The sequence below is a fragment of the Telopea speciosissima genome, chromosome 8 (assembly GCF_018873765.1).
Source record: "Telopea speciosissima isolate NSW1024214 ecotype Mountain lineage chromosome 8, Tspe_v1, whole genome shotgun sequence".
Taxonomy (NCBI): Eukaryota; Viridiplantae; Streptophyta; class Magnoliopsida; order Proteales; family Proteaceae; genus Telopea; species Telopea speciosissima.
The window spans coordinates 16,919,430-16,939,285 of NC_057923.1; positions in this window are offsets into that span (position 1 = coordinate 16,919,430).

Below are 19,856 nucleotides of genomic sequence, written 5' to 3' on the forward strand. Positions count from 1 at the left end.
AGGTTTCAACCGTTTGTTATAGTCATAGGGTGTCTCAATCGATTTACAATCACTGTATCCCCAACTAGAAAGTAGCCTCTCAATGTAATGAGACTGACTAAGGGAGATCCCTTGCTCATCGAAGCTAACTCTCATTCCAATAATGGTGTCTACCACACCAAGATCTTTCATGTCGAATTCTTTAGACAATGTTTCTTTAATGTCTCTCACTACAGAGAGATCATAACCTAGAATCAATATGTCGTCTACATACAAGCAAATAATCACGACCTTGTTTGACTCAGACAAAAAATAAAGGCACTTATTCGAGTTACTGGTTTGAAAACCAAGGCTCTTTACTGTCTTGTCAAACTTTTCATGCCACAATTTAGGTGCTTGTTTAAGACCATAGAGAGATTTGTTTAATTTACAAACTCGTTTTCTAGAACCTTCCATGACAAATCCTTCAGGTTGGTTCATATAGATTTCTTTTGTTAGGTCTCCATTTAGGAAAGTTGTTTTTACATCCATTTGATGCACAACATAGTGCTCAATAGATGTTATGGCAAGAAGAATCCTTATCATTGTCAAATGGCAGACCAGGGAGTAGATGTCAAAATAATCTATCCCTCTCACCTGGGTATAGCCCTTAGCTACTAACCGTGCTTTATACCTAGCTATAGACCCATCCAGATTAAGTTTCTTTTTCAGTACCCACTTACATCCTATTGTCTTGGCCCCTTTAGGCAGATCAACAAGGTGTCAGGTCTCATTCTGCATTAAAGAGTGTATTTTCTCATCAATGGCTTCTTTCCATAACAGTGAGTCCCTAGATCTCATCGCTTCCTTATAGGTGGATGGATCAGCCTCTAAATGGTAGGTCACAAAATCATCACCAAAATTCTTGGGTACTCGATCTCTAGTAGATACTCTTCTAGATTCTGATTCAAGGAGCATTGTGGAAGTAGTGTCAGAAACAATTGATTCAGTTTTCAAAGGTGATTCTGTAACCACTTCAGTCAGACCAGATAAGGTCAGGCCTTTATCTCTAAGGAATTTATCCTCAACGAATATGACATCCCTAGATTCTATCACCACATTGGTTGATAGATCCAAAAACCGATCTACAGCATTGTCTTCTGCACAACCTAGATATACACAAGTGTTTGTTCTAGTTTCCACCTTAGGTCTCCTAGGATCTTGTATCCTAACATAAGCTATACAGCCCCAAACCTTAAGAGTGTCATATCTACAGGGATGAATGTGGTAGTCTATTTAGAATGTGATTTGCAGTCAACACTGCTTATCCCTAATAGCAAGAGGGCATGCCAGCTGTCAATAACATGGAGTTTAATATTTCTGTTAACGTCATATTCTTTCTTTCAGCTTGCCATTTGATTGAGGTGAGTAAGAAGCAGTAGTTTCAAGGATTATGCCTGCAGAGGCACAGAATTCCTTGAACTCTGTCAATTTGAATTCTCCTCCCCTATCACTTCTAAATCTTTTAATTTTCAAGTTCAACTGATTTTCTACCCTATTCTTGAAATTTTTAAATTTTCCAAATGCTTCATCTTTAGATTTTAACAGGTGTAAATGACAATATCTAGAAAAATCATCTATAAATATTATCAAATACTTCCGACCTCCTTTAATTGTGTAGCTTTTAAAATCACAAATGTCAGAATGTATAAGTTTAAGAAATTGAGTACTCATAGAAATCGGTCTGAAAGGTTTTCTAGTTATTTTGGTTTGAGCACACACTTCACATCTGTTAAATCTAATTGAAGTGTCTAAAGGTAAATTATGAGTTTTAGCTAATTTGAGCATTTTCCTATAGTTCATATGTCCTAATCTACAATGTAGTATTTTGGGATCAAGTGAATTATGGTTAACCTGATTTATTGTCTTATTAGATAAACTCAACCAAAACATACCATTTAAATTATAAGCACATCCAAAATAAAAAGAGTTAACAGACAATGTTACTCTACCACTGCTAAAAGTAATAAACATGCCAGCATCAAGCAAAATTCCAATGAAAATTAAATTCTTTTCAAAACTAGGAAAGATTTTAACATTTTTCAAAGTTAATATTTTATCTGATGAAAGAACCAGGTTCGCTGTCCCTTGTTGAAGCACTTTCACGACGTCTCCATTTGCAACAGTGACAGTCTCTACTACTTGAACAACATCAGTGAGTAGGTTCTTGCTATTGCAAACATGACAAGTCACTCCAGAGTCTAACCACCAATCTGAAGATGTACTGGCCAACCCCTTACCCTTGCCAACCATGACAACAAAGTTAGTAGGCTCAGTATTGTCCACCAACATGTGAACTTCCTTCTGTGGTGTGTCAGTGTTCCCTTTCTTAGGACCCCTACACTCAGATTCATAATGACCCTACTTTCCATAATTACGGCACTTGCCCTTCCTTTTAAAGTCAGTCTTTTTGGCCTCCAACTGTTGGAGTTCTTTTTTAGGTGGCTTGGACTGTCTAGATTTTTCTTGGATTGTGAAATTAAATTGGCAGATGTCTGTTGTTGTTTTATCATCTCCAAGTTGTTCCTGGCTCTGTTCTCATCTTCGATTCTAATGAATCGTTTGAGATCATCCAGCCCTACTTGTGTTTTCTTCCTATGCATCTCAGTTTTAAAGGAATGCCAGGTAGAAGGTAACTTAAAAATAATTACACCCACTAAGAATGCATCAACAATAGGGATATTTTCTTGGTTCAGTTTTGTTCTCAAGTTCTCAAAGTCTGTTACTTGAGAAAGTATTTCCTTATCTTCTTGAAACTTGAAATCCACACACTTGTCAACCAAGTGAGTCTTTGATAGGTCCTCCTCCATTTTGAATTGGGCTTCAAGGTTTTCCCAAATCTCTTTTACAGACTCATATTTACTATAGGTCTCTGCCAGCCTATCTGACAGGCAGTTCAATAGGTAGTCTTTGTAAAAATCCTCATCACTTATCCATTAGGCTTCAGTTAGGTCCGTACAATCAAAAAAAGTATTTGCTACAGTGTAGAAAATATTGAGGTACTTCAGTCCAAACTGAATCCTCCTTTTCCAAGAACTAAACTCAGAGCCACTAAAGCTTTCTAATTTGATCATCTCAATTGGAACAACGTGTTTCTCCATTGTTAAGTGATTTGTTTATATGCCCAAGTAAAAATTTAAATAAAAATAAATACTTTAAAGAACAATCACACCTGATATGAAGAACACTAGATTTAGACGACGGAGGAAAAGAAAGCGGCGGTGCAGCGGCATCAACACTTATAATGTGCACATTGGTGCTTGTTGGCACGGATTGCTGACTGCTAATACTAGCTGTCGGTGCGATCGTTGGCCGCTGATGATGGCTGTTGGTCACGGACAGGTGACCGAAACCAATAGAATGAAAGGAGAGTTTGTATGGATGTTTCCTTTTCTTTTTTTTTTTTTCAAATCCAACGAATCAAACAGCCTTGAGAATCACCACACAAAACAACTTTTGACTTTCTTTAATCAAATAATAACTTTGAAGAAAGATTTTGCCAAAGGTCAAATCACTTCTTCTTTTGATTTTTTTTTTTTTTTAATAAAATTAAAAGAAACGAATCTTGTGACAAAGCCCTTTCAATTCAAAGCAATTAATGCCTTTGAAAGCAATTAATGCGTTCACCCTTTTTATCTCTTGCTATCTAACAATGAAAGCACTGAGAAGATGCCAAAAAAAAAACCGAAGCGCAATTTGAAGAGCTCTTGACAAAAGGCCTCCTGATAGCTTCTGTAAAAGCACTTTGTGGTTTCCTTTGATCAAAATAGTAAGTAATTGGAGAGCTTTAAAGCCGATCGGATAACGCACTACCGTGAATGATAAACGCCAATAAATCCAGAACTGTGAAGTACGATCTCTCAAAACCAGATTTGTGAATTTCGAAGCCGAACGTGAATCAAAAAATTCAAAAATCCAAAGCCGATCTTGATCGTAGAGAAACGAAAATACTAATGCTTTAAGATTGTTAGGGTTAAGGTTTAAGCACAAGGTTGCTTAAAAGCATTACACCCTGGGTATCTAGTTTGGAATACCCAGACTGCTACCTCCAGCTAGTATTTATAAGAAAACTAGGGTTTAGGTCAGATGGACTAATTACTAGATTACCCCTCACAGCCTGAGTATTAATACAAGTAGGATTATATTAGAACATATGAAGGGATATTACATAAATACCCTTACAAGGTATGCAGCTGCCCTCTTAGTAGAGATAATCCCAGATTTATTAATAGATGTGAAAATATGATCATTATGAGAAGCTTGGGAGAGGGGGATGGATAAAATGGAGTTGGTAATGTGAGTTGGAAAAACAGATGAGAGCAAGGATAAGTTCCAAGATCTGCCACTAAGGAGTTCATTGACAGTGTTAAAAAAGGATTTGGATGACAGTCAAGGGGAGTGTAGAATACAAGCATGGTTGGAATCCAAGGGTCATTCCAAATATTGATATTGTTCCCTGTTCCAATTCGCCAGCAAATGACCTCTTTGAATTCAGGTAAAATTGCATAGATTCTGTTCCAAGTCCAAGAACCTGGGTTTTAAGTTAAGGATCTGTTAAGCAATGACTTGTTATGAAAGTACTTAGCACGCAGAATCTGAGCCCAAAGAGATTGTGGTTGGGTGATCAGCCTCCACACAAGTTTGAAAAGAAGTGCTTTATTGTGAATTAGATGAGTTCTAATATCTAAACCTCCATCCCATTTAGGTCGACAAATCTTGTTCCAAGAAATAGAACAAAAGCCCTTATTATTGGGGTGACCTCTCCAGAAGGAAGCACTAATGGCATCAAAGTGAGGTACAAAATTGATTTTGGAAAAAGAAAGCAAGACATTTGGTAAGTTGGGATGGAATTAAGGACAGACTTAATGAGGATAGTTCTCCCTTCTTGGGATAGAAGCTTACACTTCCAATCATTAAGCTTATGATGAACTCGGGTGACAAGACTTGAGAGGGTGCTTTTGTTAGAACGGTGAGGGAATAGATAGGTACCTATGTATTTGGAAGTGTTTTCCATTAAAGGAACACCTAGGATCCTTTTGATGGAAAGTTGGAGGTTGGATGGGTATTGGGGCTAAAGAAAATACTGCTTTTTGAAAGTTTCAATTGTTTGCTGAGAGAGCTTCAAACAGGTTCAAAATTGCCTTGATAGTGTGGGCATCTTCAAGGGTAGTACGACAGAATAAAAGGGTGTCGTCAGCAAAAAGGAGGTGGGTAATTTCAAGGGCAGTTCTTGAAATTTTTATGCCCTTGAATAGGTTAAGTCCCTATAAGCATTGAGAAGGCGGGAAAGACATTCCATGGTAACAATGAATAAGTATGGACTGAGTGGGCAACCTTAACGTAGACCACGAGAGGGTTCAAAAAAATCAAAACAACTACCCTCAAGTTTAATAGAATAGGAACATGAGAGAATGGTGGAAAAGAAAGGAAATCCATTTGGAGTTTTTAGAAAACCCCATTCAATCCTATTATATGCTTAGGACATATCAAGTTTGAGATCCATAAAACCAGTTTTCCCTCTTTTTTTGCTTTTTTAAAAAATGAAAAACTTCGTGGGCAATGATCACATTATCAGTAATTTGACGCCCTTTGATGAAAGCGGATTGGAAAGGGTAAATAATCGCTAGGAGAAAGGGTTTAAGTCTATTTGCCAGAATCTTAGTAATGATCTTATAGGAGACATTGCAAAGGCTAATAGGTCTGAAATCTTCCACATGACAGGAAGAATCATTTTTTAGGATAAGGGTAATAAGAGTATGGTTTACCCCAAAAGGAAGAGAGGAAGAATTGAAGAATTGGGTGACAAAGTGGAGGATATCATTTTTTTATGATATCCCAACATTTATGGTAAAACCCTACAAAAATGCCATCCACACCTAGGGCTTTAAGACTGCCAATGCTAAAGACAACAATCTTTATTTCTTCTTCAGAAGGACAGGAAGAAAGGCTACTGTTAGAGTCAAGGGAGACAATTGGATCAAAAAGGCATTCTACAAAGGTTGGATCTAAGGGGTTGGAAGTTGAGAAAATGCCACGAAAGTAAGAGGCAAAGAGATGAGCAACATGTGAAGTATTGGTAACTAGATTCCCGCCGCAATCTTTTATGGCAGAGATACGATGAGTTCTAGTATTTTGTTTAGCAATGGAATGGTAAGAGCGGGCATTTCTGTCTCCCTCTTTAATGTAGTGATGCCTAGATTTTTGTAATCAAAAAGTTTCCTCAGCATCAAGGATCATTCTGATAGAATTGGACATTTCAGCCAGAAGGGAGAGGGTGAGATCAGTGAGTTCACAAGATATAAGGAAATAGTAATAGTCAAAGAGTTGGTGTTTGAGAGAGTCAATCCTACCAAAAACATTTTTATTCTAATCTTTCAAAAACCAAGAGAGACCATTCAGTTTGATCATGAGATTATTTGCTTAGATGGAAGCCCATTTATTAAATATAAAGGGTAAGAAATCAGGGTGATGGAACCAGGCAGATTGGAAGTGGAATAGTTTCTGATAGGAAACTACGGGGTGAAGGATTGAATAGGAGTGGATTATGACCAGAACCAAAGGAGGGTAAGGAGCGGAGGGATGCAAGATTCCAAGATGCTAACCAAGATGGACAAGAAAGGCACCGATCAAAATGTTCCTTGACACAGTTTGGTGGTTTACGTTTATTGTGCCAAGTAAATCAGCAGCCAAGGGGACAGATTTCTTCCAATGGAAGTTAGAAATGATGGATGAGAGGAGGATAACAGAAGATAAGCATGTGTTTACTGGTGTACCTCCAAATTTATCATTTTGAGAAAGCAACTCATTAAAGTCTCCTAAAAAATACAAAAGGAATTTGTAAAGAAGAGAGAAAATCCTTAACAGTTTTCCAGAAGGAGAGACGGAGAGGAGGTTTTTTTTGGGGGGGGGGGGGCATAGATACAAACCAGGCACTAGTGAATCTAGGGAATGTCATTGAACGTTCCTTTGAGGTTTTGAAGAATAGATTTTCTATTCTATATTTCATGCGTTCATTTCTCCTTAGAGTGTAAACTTGCATTGTAATTACATTTTGTGCACTACACAACTTCATATGAGAGGAACAACAACACGACACAAGTTTTGAAAAATATGGGATATTGACAGAATATGTGCCGGGGAAGAGAAGGGACTAGTGTTGGGCCTGATAATTCCATCGGCAAGCATGTCACCTACTAGGCGCTCAATTTCAATTTTCTAAAAATGGGGGTAACGGAAGGGCGGACATTCACAGGCTGTGTTCCAGGCAAAAGGTGGATAGCGTGGTCTTGTGGTCGTGATGGACGTAAGTGATGAGGTGTGTGAAACACCATAGCATGGAGTTTGAGTAAGGTTTTGAGCTCCTCATTTTCATAAATAGTTGGTGGGATGGAAAGGGGTTGTAGATCCAGATGGAACAGAGCTACAAATGAGTTGGTGGTCATCATTCTTTGTACATCGTGGTACTGAAGTTGGACCGGTAGGGTAGTGGGATCACCAGTCAATACCACTGGCTTATCATTGTGCATAAACTGCTGAGTGGGTTTACCATAGTCAAATAAAACAGATCCAAGTTGAGCTAACCATTGTACCCTTAGCACAAGATCTGCACCAAATAAAGGAAGCACATAAGCTACAATAGTAAAAGAGTGGTTGGGTAACATCATTGGAATGTGCTTCACCAAGCCTTCACAAGTGAGGCGGTTCCCACTGCCCACCAATACAGAGATGTTTAGTGCTATTTCCACTATAAGCCCCAAGTACCGAGCTACCCTGCTCTGTAGGAAATTGTGGGTACTCCCACCATCGACCAGAATCTGAATAAGTGTGCCTGCAACGTAGCCAGTGAAGCGATGTGTAGACGGAGTTCGCCCTCTGATAAGAGAGTTATAAGACAGCTCTGTGGTGGTCTCTGGTTCAGGCACCACCGTGCTCAATGGATCGGTCATTACCATATAGTCTGGTGGTTCTTCAACCGCCGTCTCTTTATCATACTCTGAAAGGAAGAGTTGCCAATTCTTACAACGGTGGCCAGGGGAGAATTTATTGTCACAATTATAACAAAGACCCTTCTCCCTCCATTATTGCATTTTTGTTGGCGACAGACGCTTGATTGGTATTCGATTAATCTATAATGGAGTAGGAAGAGTAGGGAAGGTTGAGGTCGTCGACGGAGGTGTTGGGAGCAACCCTTGACTAGTGGATGAACGAAATAGAGGAGGATTTCATAGCTCCCATATTTTGGCTTCTTGGAGTCGCGCCAATCCGACGACATGGGACATCGTGGTTGGCCTAAATGCTATAACTTCATTCTTTATACCTGAACGTAGTCCCGATATGAAGCAACTCACTAGGAATGACGGCAGCACCGTCGTAGTTCGATTCGTCAGTGTCTCGAACCTTGTCTGATAATCAGCTATAGTCGTTGTCTGGAGAGTTTAGCGAGAGCAGCCTGTTGATCATCAAACTCAGTAGGACCAAATCTAATCTCGAGTGATCTGGTGAACGCCGCCCACGTCGTGAACTGTGCAGAGCGGTACATCCACTGGTACCACTGTAGAGCAGCACCATCCATGTGAAACGATGACACAAATAGGCATTGTTCATCAGGGGTGTTATGATAATCAAAAAATCGCTCTGCCTTAAACATTCAGCCACTCGTATCATTGCAGTCTAAGCTAAGGAACTCAAGTCAAATGGTGCGTGTTTAGATGTGGTTCACCGTAGGAGAGGGGTTGATGGTATCTGGTGTCATCGGAGTGACCATCACACCAAACCGTAACTTAGAGGATGGAGCTATCAGTCATAGCACCTGTTCTAGTCTTCCATCTATGGTGGTCAACCGTACAGCGAGCTCAGATATCAGCTTCTGTTGATCAATGAAGCTGTCATGAAGTTTCTCTAAAAGTTTTCCCTGATTTGCCGTCGTCTCACCCAAGCTCTTGACAGACTCATCAAGCAATCGGAGGCGAGTTCCTTCTGCCATGGGAGTAGCTTTCTCTCAATAAAAGCACTAAATGATAGAGTAAATTCACTAACTTCGAGGGTAGCACCTCGTAGAGACAAGAAGAGAGAAATTAGAGGAAATTCTATTCGTTGCCTTCATAATGAGTCTTTACATTCTTTGTAGGATCACGAGATCACTGACACTTCTATAACTAACTGGGCCCTACTACTACCAAATCAAATCAAAATTGATATGCACATGTTGTGCTTTTTTAAATGAAATCCCTCAGGCCAGATGGCCGTTTGACATGGCGCTTGTTGCAACGGATAGGTACATTAGCTGGCAATCCTGTTGGTGAGGTGTCACCTGCTGAGGTGTTTGTTGTCATGGTTGTATCATAGGTGGTGAGTTTGACCCCTAAGATCATATTTCCCACCTCTAAAGTGAAAGCAATGAAGAAAAAGGGGGCGTCATGATGTCAATCAGGTAGAATGAGGTCACAATAAATAGTCTAATTGAGTGGCGTAAGTGAACAAAATCTAGTACGTACCTTGTGATTCATTCTCAATGTTAGGCAACCAAAGATCAATATTCCCCATCCTAGCATAACGAAGAGGGCCATGTTTTGGTCTTTTTAACTCTATCGCAATCTCATGATACCGATCGAATGATTATGGACAAAATCAAGATGATGCAATGATTGATTTATGTGTCTATCCGTCTCCTTAAATTCAAATTCTTTAAATTTTTTCTCTTCTTTTCTTGGCATTCAAACATAGTCTCTGAGTGTTGTGGCAATTATGAAACTCAATTTTCAGGAAAATGAAGAGATCATCAACAAAAAAAGCAGGTGGTTGATAACAGGTCTCCTTTGATGAAGATCATTATCCTCTAAAGTTCCCTGTCCAGTACAGTTATCCGGTTCCTATCATAGGGGGCGACAATGACGACCTAACTCCTTGCCTGAACACACTGCCCGGGTGTGGTTAAGTTGTCATTTTTGCCCCCTATGAGAGGAATCAGACAACAGGATGGGGTAGGGAACCTGACAGGAAAAAAATTCCCTTTGATGATATGTTGATTTTCATAAAATTAGAAATTTCTCGAAAGGCAAACCTCCATTGTTATGATGAACAACGCAGGCATAAGAGGATCTCTCTGCCTAAGCCCTTTACACGGTTCAATTGTGCTGAAAACAGAGCCATTGGTTTTAGCTTTGAATGTAGTTGACTACATACAATAAAAGACCATATCACACCATTGATCAGAGAATTCCATGAATTCCATTATTGCTCTCAAAAAGGTTTATCCAATTCTATTCTAAGCCTTGGACATGTCAACCTTGACTATTAGAACTGAATTTTTCATTTTATATGAGGTCATATAGATGACATTTAACTAGCAATGATATGATTTTCAGTAATATGTCTCCCTTTGACAAAGATATTTATCACGGGGAGATTATCTTTTCTAGAAGGAATCTTAGATGGTTAACCATAAGTTTTGAATTGAACTTGTAGGCTATGTTAGGTTAATGGGGTGATAATTATGTGCGATAATTGGATTTTATGATTTAGTGATTAATGCAATCAGGTTGCTATTAAAACTTGGTAGGAAAGACCCCCATTTAAAGAAGTATTGCACAAAGGCAACAATATTAGTCTCTAACTTGTCTCAATGCTTGTGGTAAGAAGCATGTATGGAAATCATATGGACTTCAGGATTTAAGTGGTCCAATACTAAAAACAACATATTTGATTTTCTCAGGAAATGAGATTGAGAGTAGTGCCTCATTCTTTTCGCTGTAGATAGAGCACGGGATGAAAGAATGTAATAATTTTGAGTTTGATACACCAGATGTGAGAAATAAATTTTGGATATGGTCAGAGATGATCTCACCAATCACTCGGACATAAAACTCTCAATTGATATATATAGGTGTAGACACCTCATTTTGTCACCTTGGGGATATGTTTGATGATGATGAACACGAGTTTAAGAGTAGTGGAATAATAATTCTAATTTACGGATTAAAATACCCCATCTAATCAATCCTAATTACCAAATTAAATGATTTTCATAAATAATATTCTTATACTTAAAAATTGTTTGAAAATAACATCTTTCAAACATCATTTTAGAAAAGATTTTATTTTGTCTTTGTGGGATCTATGTCCAAAATGTCTATGTCCAAAATGGTCATTTTGACAAAAATGGTTTCTATTTTTTCATCTTATTTGAAATTATTTGAAATAAATCTTTTAATACCTTTTTAATCATCCAATTATGATATATAATAATTTTATAGATATTTAAATGAATTTTAATATTTAATTAGGATTAAACCAAACCAAGACTAGTCCAAACCCGAACCAAACCAAATAAGGTATGTGTGGCCAACCTGTATTACGGCGTTGAAACATTTTTCTTTGACGTGGAAAACCATGTGCCAATGTTGAAAGTCTTTCAATCTTTTTAGCACTCTTGACGTGAAAAATCCTAGTTTAGACGTCGAATAAAGCTGTCTCGATGTCAAAATCTGAGAATTTACAGACAAATATGACTTTTTATTCCGAGAGTTTTACACTCAAAACACGTTAAGACAAGCTTTGTATGAGCTATGGATGACTGTGACACAATCCTAGGAGTCCTGAAGTTCCAATCATGATTTAAAACCAGTAAATTGTGATTGAATTCGAATAAACTTCAAATTCCATTAGATAAGACCTTATCCCCCTTTTTTTTTTATCATTGATTAAGAAATCATACGTATTTCATCTAAAATCCAATGATTTTGGATGAATTTTGATTCCTTAGAGCTAAGAGATCAAGGAGGTCTCTCAAGGCTATGTAAGGCCCTTACCCCATGTTCTCAAGCATCTTTGAAGAATGCAAGAGAGGCCTTTTACAATGAGTTCTAAGAAATTCCTTATTGTGTTTTATACTTGCTTCTTAATTTGAGTTGAACGTGCTTTCCACCATAAGATTTAATTTTTACTTTGATAAGTATGTTTTCATACATTCCTTTGATTTATTATCAAGTTTGTTCAATTTATTATATATATATTTTTTTTCTCGGTAAAAATGTATGTTGTCATTGTCGTAAATGATCATTTTTTTTGTAGTGTTTCATTGATCAATATCTGATTTTGTGTACATTTTCATTATGATTCTTTTGCATCAATGTAGGTTAGACATAATTGTTTAATTTCAGGGTTTTTTTAGACCTTTTTTTTCATGTTTCTATGCTTTTTTTCTTGAAAAATGTCTCATGTTAGGGTTCAATTTTCTTACATTCATTATCTTCATGTTTTATTTATTTTAATCCATGATTCTTCATGAATTCAATATCTTTGTATCTTTGTAATCCTTTGTTAGCCACAATAGATTATAGATCTATCTTGTTTCTTAGAATTTACCATATGATTAGAATGCATCATGTGCATATAAGTGTGATTTTAGATGGTTAAAGGTGTAATATCCATACATGATTTTTAAAGTATTAATTTCAATAGATAATTAAGGTTTTACGATTTCTTAACAACAATGATTTGAGTTCCTTTTTCATATAAGTTATTTCATATCGCTAACTTTATTTTATAGTACATGCATAGAGGTATATTTTCTTTTCAATTCTTCTTTTTTTTTTTTTTAAATTCATGGGAGTCTTGTCTTTATGTTTTCTTTTTTTTATACCATATGTAGATTATGATATGATGCATATGTTTAGATTATAATATTTATTATATTAAAAATTTTTTAAACAAATAGAAAGACCGAATCATCTAATGAGCGGGGAGAGTCTCGATAGTAGCAATCAAATCTTTGAGAATCTTGATTATAGAGTGAAAATCGCATGTTAGCACGCAATAGCTTTCACGCTAATTGATACGATTTGTTGAAGTGGATTCTCCTTGGGTCTTAAACTCTAATCTAGATGGTGAATTCATACTCCTTATTCAGTTATTCCTTCGTTTTTAAGAGGATGATATCATTCCCTTTTGAGGGTGGAGAATAATCATTATTCTTATGATCCCCACAATTATATCTAAAGTTCCTTGCCTTAGTCATGGCATAAAAGATTTTTTTCCTCTCAATTAAGTTTCTTCAGATTTTTCACTCAGTATATTAACAAGACTCCTCAAAAGAAAAAATTGCACAATGATTATCATAATCAATGTTATACTCATATGTCTTGCATAGAGAATTCTAGAAGTGGCTTTTGGTTTGATCTGCAATCTTAAAAATCTCTCTGTTCTATTTTTTCAAGACTGAGGTCAGCTTCTAATTTTAATATCGAGATTTACTGGCTACCTTGAACAACTAAGGTCCACAAGATAATGGAAGGTGTTGAGACAAAGGATGTTATGAAAACAATATGTGATTTTTTTTTACTTTTATGTTTTGGTGATTACATTATATTTGTGTGTGAAAAAAACTATCTTGTTCTTTCAACTACTTTAATGAGTCTACAGATTCTAAACATTGTGAAGTATGTCCTTGAGCCCAAGAATCAAATTGAAAAATATCAAGCTGTTTAAGAGACTTTGTCATGGAGTGACGGAGCACAAACTTGAGTAGGAATCCTTGTCTTTGCAGTACCTGTAGAGAATAAGTAATCTTTAGCAACAAGATGATAATATTCTTTTTTTTTTATCACAGATAAATCAAGTTAAACTTCATTTAATCAAGTTAAGGATTAGAATTTCTAGATCAAGCTCGGAACATGTGGACCCAAGAATTACTACAAATTCAATTCTTTTTACCCTTTTACAGTACACTTGGTATGTTTTCTATCCTTCAATTGATTTTCTATCATACAATCAAATGGAATTGATTCTCATAGATGGTTAGAACCATTAAACTACTAAAGCTATTTAGTTAGACGACTAATAATCTTTCCTAGTGTTGGGGTGATATTGATGATTTACATACTCCAATTATATTCCCAAATTTAAGAGTGAACATGAGCATCCTCTTATTCCAAAATAAGCATCAAGTCTCTACTTCAAGTCATCAGTTAATATATTGTTGTTTTCTTTTTTATACCATTACAAAATTAATTTCTATTTTCTAAATTCTATCTTTACTCTAGGTCGCATGTCATCCTACTTGAATAACAAGAACAAAACATGTAGATGGGCCAACAGACCATACCTTATTCCCAAAAAATAAAGAAACAAACAAAGAAAAAACAGTTCAATAATGCACAAGAAAAATTCACCAATATCTTGATCCAATTCATCAAACTTTATTTACCAGATCTTACAAGTAGGGCCCAATCTTCCACAACACGAAAAAATTGATACTTTCATCTTAATATCTTTCTTGTTAAGCATCTCAAAGACACAACAGTTTCCCTCTAAAAGAACGTTTTTTCAAGCAAATGCATTCCAACCACCACTAAGAAGTGCTTTAATTCTATTACGAAGAAAGAACCGGGTAGTCCATATTCCTCCATTTGGGAGTTGAAGTTTGACACAGTGAAATTCCTCGATGAAATGAACTCTTGCAAATACAAGAGGAACATTCTGCACTAGGAAAAAAAAAACCATTAAATGTACAAACATAATACTCAGTACTCAACAAAGAGAACACTAAAGAAAATAAAACAAAGTTTAAATAATACGTTTCAGAGGAAAAAAGAGAAACACATGCAGAGGACAACATTCGTTCAGAATACACTTGTAGAGTACAGTATTCGAACCAAAACAATATGTTGAAGTCTCTTAGTATGTATGTTGTAACAGGAACTAAAAGCTCATTATGCTCGTATAGGTGTACATGTATAAATACTCATACATGAATTCAGTGTTTTACTTACAGAATTGCACGTATTAATGTACAGTTATGTATGTACGTACAAGTGCATGCATACATAAGGATGTGTCAAGTTTGAATAGATGGTGTGCCCCTTCATGTTTAAATTTGAATTCAAATTTCAAATTTAAATCTCAAAATTGAGTTTGATGCCAAAATCATCACCAGGTAAAAAAATGGACTAAATTCTACATCCGCGCCCGACCTTGTACTTGCATTTACAAGTTACCTTTAGGAATCTCAAGTCATCACATATTTGCATACAAAACAAATAAGAGTCAGAAGGAAAAATGGTTTTAATGTTTTGAAACTTAAAAATAAATATTTTAATAAATTAAAATCCAACAACTTAGACATCTTCTCCTTTAAAGGCTAGTTTTTAAGGATGAGTTCTACCCAAGTCCTGAACAAGTGGTATTAGAGGAAGGAAGAAGTAATAATCTCACATCGAATAAATTTCTAACATTATGATATGTCGTAGGGGTGTCAATTTGGCCCGCCCTGAACCCTGACAGGGCCTGGGCCCGGTATTTGTTTGGGTTCTAATTTCTCATAACCCTGGAAGGGTCGGGCCGGGCCTGGGTTGAGGCTTCGAGTTGAACCCGACCCGTCCCAGCCCGACTTTGATTAATTGTTAGACACGTTTTAGCCTTTTAGGTTTCATTTTCCCAATGCTCAATCTCAATAATTCTGTTCGTCTTTTGTTCTCTGATTCTCTCCCAAGTCTCACGACGAAATCCTTCACCTCCTTCAACTTCAAGCCACCATCAAGCCTTCAACCTGCTCTGCAAGTTCTAGAAATACAGGTAATGATAATCTTTCTCTCTCTGACTGCGTCCTTTCCCTCTTTGGTTTAGAGAACTTGAAAAAGACAATTTTCTTGGATGGATTCAATGATAGTCCTCATTTTTTGCTCAACTATGGGTTTGAGGAGCTTACACTTACCAAGAGGGACTTTCAAGCTTCATCAATGGCGGCTGACGCTGAAAGAGAGGAAGCCTAGGGTTATTAGAAACCCGAATCTAATACGCGGTGCATTATTTCTCACTTTGTGAGTTTCAGTTTAGTGTTAGATTAGAAGAGTCTGATTTTACTATTTCCCATGCTATGTACATAAGGAGATGTAAATTGCTGAATCAGTGAATGTAAATAAAGTTTTTATTCGTTTTCTTTTCGCCCATCTGTTTTCATTTCCATTTCCTCTCGTTTGAGAAATGAGGACCCGTTTGAGAAATGAGAATTTTATGATTTCCATGCCCAGTCAAATCAATATTCCCATTTCAATGCTAGTTGGTGATCTATATATTGGATATGACATGAAAAACCAAACTACATAAGTCGGGTTTGTCTAGTTGTACCCCCTACGCACAGAAAAAGAATCATCTTCCTCATTTTCTTGAATTACTATAATCACTTGATGCCCAACTATTTTCCTGTACTCGGTAGAGTCATCTCTAACAAAAATTTCACTTTGCTTCCATGTTCGGGCAACTAGATACCTTGTATCCTAGGCCTATCTTTGTCTGCCACTATATGAGCAATCTGAATTCTTTTGACAAGCTCTCTCTCTCTCTCTCTCTCTCTCTCTTACTCAATGGTTTCTTTTTTTTACTCTCAAGAAGTTGCATTCAATTTGATGTCCAAGGACTCTTCGTTTTGATGACTCTATATGTTGACTGATATATAGACACCCTTTACCAATAATGGTGTTGCCCTTGTTGTTCTTACAGTCCTTCATAGCTAGGTTTTAAAATCAGGATATCTGCCGATTTCTAATAACTAATAGCAACTGAGAATCGGATATATTTTTTTTGGGAAAAAGTTCTTGTCCGGGAGTGTGACCTACGCCAGCACTCCCATGAGTCTATCTCTTTCTTTCCCATGTGAAAAGACATCTCTGCTCCCTTGTTTTAAGGAGAGAGATAGACACACAGGTGTGCTGGCGTAGGCCACACTCCTGTACAGAAAACTGCTTCCTATTTTTTTTTATATTAATGCAATAATGCAAATAGGATCAATCAGGGCTAAATCGATCGGCCCTACCCAATCAGTGTCAATCAAGGCCGGGCCGGGCTAGGGTATACCCTGGCAGGGTCGGGCTTGGGTTGAGGGATTTTTAGGCCCTGGTAGGGCCGAGCTGGACTTGGGCCTAGTTTAAAACCCTTAGGGTTGGACTAGGGTTTAGGGCAAGCCCGACCTAGCCCAGCCCATTGACTCCCCTATGATATGAAGACATGTATATACATATTGTTACCACAGTTTTAAGAATTGGTATCGATCTTGATCGATATGAGTAGTTCATTGATACATATGTATCAATATCGATTATGGGAGCGATCGATACCGTTACTGTGTCATGAACTAATCCATGATTGCTACAAGCCGCTCAAGAATTCTAATGGTCCAAAGTCTTTGGCAAGTGGACTTCGCTATTGCAAGTACAACATATGTCTATGTTTATTGGAAAATGTCTAACAAAAAATTAAAATGTTAATAGAAAAATATACGACCATTCACTGTTGATACCAAATTAAGTTGGTGACGCTTGCATCAACTTTGAACCTTCCTACGCCACTACCCCAACATTGACAGTAACTACCAAATCGCTAATTATTCATCTAATGGTCACTTCATTGTAGTCAGGCTTCTCAAATTCAATAGGACAGATGTTCCAGTTCCACCTCATCATGTGATATTTCTATTTTCTATGTGTAACCACAGTTACTTGGTTGGTTGGTTAAATTGAGACTTGAATTATACCAAATTATCACTTTCCCTATTGAGGAAGAAGTTAGAACTGCGGTATTTAGCATTGGTGGTCTAAAAGTTCCTGATCAATGCTCTTAAAGTACTTGATCATGATGGCGTCCCACTCATTTTCTTTAAAAAAGTGTTGGGATTTCTTAAAAAATGATGTGTTCCTTTGTCCACAATTTCTTCCTTTAGGTGCAAATTGAAACATCCTTTCTTTAATTTAAAAAAAAGAAAATGCTAAACATGTTGAGGATTTTCTTCCCATTAGTTTGTTTACTGTTTCATAAAAAATTAATAAATAAAATTCTCGCAAATAGATTAAGAATTGTTCTTGATAAAATGAGGTGATATCAGGAGACAGGTTAACTACCTGTACTAAGGTGAATGCTAAGAGAAACAAAGAGCGGTTAATGATGCATGCTCCATGCACTCACGTGGGGGCTTCAACATCTAAGTTAGCTTCTCAACTTGTTTCCACTAGAGTGGGACCCACATCACCTTCCATGTTAGTAGAGATGCCCAGTGACATGCGACCTCTCCTTCACCCAAGTCTGTTTCTCAGGGAACTAATGTAGTGCAACCCCAACGCACACCCACGGTTGGGTCTACTGCAATTCGTTTCACTACTCTTGTGGAGCACGATTCAGAAGAAGCTGAAGTCGGCCATGACTCAGGTATGGCGATTGTTGTGCATGAACACGATCAAAGTCTGGAACGGAGCAACCCCGTGCAAAGTTCCTCTCTCACCATTTCTAGATGATAACTGGCATATACCAGGTCCCATGGTACATTATCGGGTTGATTGAAGACATCCATGGACTTTGCACTGTTTTCGAAGCAGTAGTTTTTCATTTCATGTTCGAGAGCTAAACAAGTGTGCTGATTTCGTAGCAGGACTTCTTCCATCTTGCCAAGAAATCAGTTTGAGACTTAATTGCCTCCCAGAGACACTTTCCGCGCTCATACGGGATGATGTCAATGGGAAGAAATTTTTTCAGAAAGTAATCCCCTTGTATCAAATTATTTTATATTAATATAAATCTCTTTTTTTCCAAAAAATAATAATGAACGGTCTTCTTTGTCCTATAAGAGGCAAAAATGATAATAGGAAATGGTTCTTTGTCTGTGAATTTCGCCTACACCAGAGCTCCCACGTTGCCTAAGTCATCACTCCCAGATGTCTCTCTCTCCTCAAAACAAGAGGGCAGATATATCTTTGCACTTGGGAGGAGAAAGATAGACACATGAGAAAGCTGACATTGGCCACACTCGACAAAAGTTCTTTTCCCCAATGATAACATAGAAATTTGTATATTTTGCTTTAAGATCAATACCTTCTGTTTTATATAGTCCACATCAGATGAGGTCAGGTTAGCGTAACAATGCATGGTTAAATGGAAAATATATTTTTTGAGCAAGAGATTGCTACATGGTTGTGAAGCCCCTGCCTCAGCGTAGGGCCAATGAGAGCACGCACAAGGGTATCAACAATGATGGAATTTTTTTTTATTTTAGAGAAGACGATAAATTCATGCGCTAAGCACAAGAACCACACAACCAAGCAGCATTCTTTTTTCCATATTTTATAAAGAGATACTTTGGACAACACCCTATTGACACCTCATAATCGGTAGATTATTTCATTTTTAGGTTGTTTTTTTCTTTGCAACATTGCTTTGCTGACATCTTATATCTCATAAACCATGGGCAACCCACGCTTGGGAGAGAGAAAGATGAAGCACTGGAAGGGGTTGACGAAGCACAAGGGTGAAGCGAGATTCTGGGCACACCGCCAGGGGAAGTAAGTCTAAGGAGGTACGAGGATTCCACGCATGATTTTAAAAATTGGGAAACGAATCAGTGAATCAGCCAATTTCATTCAGAATCAGCTGACATCGATCTCGATTTGAACCGCTCCTAATCATTGATTGCTGAATTAGAATCAGATCTGAATCAGCCAGTTTGTAGTCATTTTCTTTATAATCAATCTTGAGTCATACCCATTCATGGGCTGATTCTCAATTCATGAACCAATTCGATTTTCCCATCAAATAACTTAGATTCCCGATTCCTGAACCGATTTGGATCCGAGTCGGATCCAAATCCTCTCTGATCGATTCCGAGTTTTAAAACATAGATTGTGTCTACTGGAAATAATCACATCCAACCAAGTTAGTCCACTTGACATCTGGTAGACCGGAGATGCTTGCGTTTCTTACGTTACTAACAAAGTACAGAAATGAGTGAATGAATGAATCCTCTCAAAAAAAAAAAAAAAAAAAAAAAAAAAAAAGAAATTGCAGGAATGAATGTTATTTTG